This window comes from Nanorana parkeri, unplaced genomic scaffold (assembly GCF_000935625.1).
Source record: "Nanorana parkeri isolate BGI_ZX_2015 unplaced genomic scaffold, ASM93562v1 scaffold25, whole genome shotgun sequence".
Lineage (NCBI taxonomy): Eukaryota > Metazoa > Chordata > Amphibia > Anura > Dicroglossidae > Nanorana > Nanorana parkeri.
Window position 1 is genome coordinate 1,214,507 of NW_017306293.1, and position 2,289 is coordinate 1,216,795.

At 41.0% G+C, this 2,289-nt stretch overlaps 1 protein-coding gene across 1 annotated transcript in view; it reads right to left on the reverse strand.

The window, feature by feature from the left end:
* The window catches only part of GNG3 (G protein subunit gamma 3), an 11,113-nt gene extending 10,790 nt beyond the window's left edge, over positions 1–323 (reverse strand). The window contains exon 1 of the mRNA XM_018565095.1: positions 125–323. The gene's annotated coding sequence lies outside the window, so the exon portion shown is untranslated. The remainder of the gene's footprint in view (positions 1–124) is intronic.
* Positions 324–2,289: the final 1,966 nt, after the last annotated feature.

Here is a 2,289-nt window from a genome sequence, read left to right on the forward strand (position 1 = left end):
ACCCCCCCCCCCCCCCCTCACTGTGAGGTTACAATAAAGCAGTTCTTGGAATACATCTCTCCATACAATTCTAGAACCCCATTTTTTTCCCTATCACAGAAATGTTTGTGCGATTGGTACCCACCTGTCTGTTTTCGTGATGGAGGGATACAGGATGCTGATCACAGCTCCTTCACTGCAGCTATACCAAACACTGACACCCTGCAACAAAGAGAAATGGGGGAGGAGAGACTGGAGGAAGGAGGAGGATAGTGAGAAGTGGGTGAATGATTGAATATGGTCACACAGCGTTATTAGAGCAAAAAGGAAAAAAGAAACGGGGAGGAGAAATAGAGAAACGACTGTACGTAATGGCAGAGCGAGGTCTGCAAATGTATTGCTAATGAATACTGAGCACCATCAGTGTGAATATCACATTATGTTATAGGAACATTCTCTTCAACAACTATCCTATCAATGTAATAGGAAACAATGCCCCACGGTTATCTATTGTGTTACCCTCTCTTGTGAAGTTTATTAAAATAGGATTCCCTCTTTATAATTTATTCTGAGCAATGTATACTTGTTGTAAATACAATTATACATGTCTCTCTAAAAGATCTGAAGCTTTTATTAAAAGAAAAATATATATTGGGGTTGCGCATGAGCATTATAATGTATGTGCTGTGCATTCCTCATGTTCTTAGTATGACCTGTTTTGGCCACCTTTTGTGATTGTTTACTTTGGTATGTCTTTCAAAATCAAAATGGCTGATGAAATGACCCTAATTTGATTGCAGCTGCAGTTATTCCCAGTGCAGCTTACAGCAACATCAAGGAATGCAGGGAAAGTGGACAATAGGCGAAGTTCCCTGAGCTAGAATTTTCGTTATTTAGTAAAAAAAACATAACTCATATTCAGTAATGAGGGCAAACATGAGCTGCAAACAACAGTTACCTGGCTGAACATAACAAATGTTAAAGTAGTATAAATCCCTTTTTTCCCCCCAATAATGAATCCAGATTAAACAACCATACATTGCCCAGCAAAGTATTTATTTACATTTTTGCTCATGCGCTTACAGTCATCATGTTTCCAAACAGCTGGTTCCAACTCTCTCAGCTCGGATTCCCCGAACTTCCTGTTGAATAAAAGATCACAAGGACAGAGCAATCTACAGCAGCTGATCAACTACTACCTTGGAGAAGGGAAAAAAGAAGAAGCTGGAGGCAGGGAGAAGGGGAGCGTCTTACCTTGCTGTGCCTGTGTATTTGTGGGGACACATACAGCTTTTTAGCACAGACAAAGGTAGCTCCATAGAAACCTGCAAGAGAAAGGTGCCACCCTAGAACAGGTTATCAGTGCTCAGGGGACCAGCTGATTCAGGAGAAGCTAAAAGCTTTAAACACCAAGGAGCAGCATCCATTGTTAGTGATTTCGTCAGCATTTAAAGAAGCCTAAAGATACTTACATTATAGATTAGTCAATTGAGCCTTATATATTAAAGGGAATCCTTCAGGTTAGAGAAATGAGAGCTGCCACGGCTCACTTTTTTATTTTTAAGGGAACATTGTCCTGACTTGTCTTCCAGACATTTGCTTTACTAATTTACTGACCCAGAATAAGCATGTTCATAATAGGTGGCCCAGTACGTGATATGCTCATGCTTTTTCAGTTCAGTGCCTCACTGGGTAGTAAAATAGGGATGAACAGGGCAGCCCTGCAACCTGAACCTTCCAAGAACAAGCCAGTAATGGCAGCTCTAAGATATCTAATGAACTGGATCCTCTTAAGGACCGCCCACAAGCCAGCTAATCATAGATGATGGTTACCGGATAATAGAAAACATTTAATATATATAAAGGATAAGATACATTAAAAAGTCCCATCGTATGTAATGCATGTCCAAGAGGTAAAAGCATATTCAAACCCAAAAACACAAATATACTATATTGCATCTTACCAGTCCTCAGCTGTGGCAGCTGCACTCGTTTTCTTTATTCAGGCCTTTCTCTCTTTATTTTCACCTGCTGAGTAACACACTTCCTGTCCATGCTCCAACGCTCACCCACTGTACTGTATCTAAGGAGGAGCAGTGTGGAGGAGCCATGGCTGTTCTCCTTATTTGGATTACAAACACCTCCCCCACACCTCATCTCCATTACATAGAGGGGAGTTGTTTTGTAGTTTAAAGAAGAGAACTTGAAAAACTGATATGTTGTTTCTGCGTGTTGTGGTGCACTGCCAAAATGCTGCATGCACGATTTTCGGTCCATTGGGCAGCCAAATCTTTTTAATGGGCTGTCCTA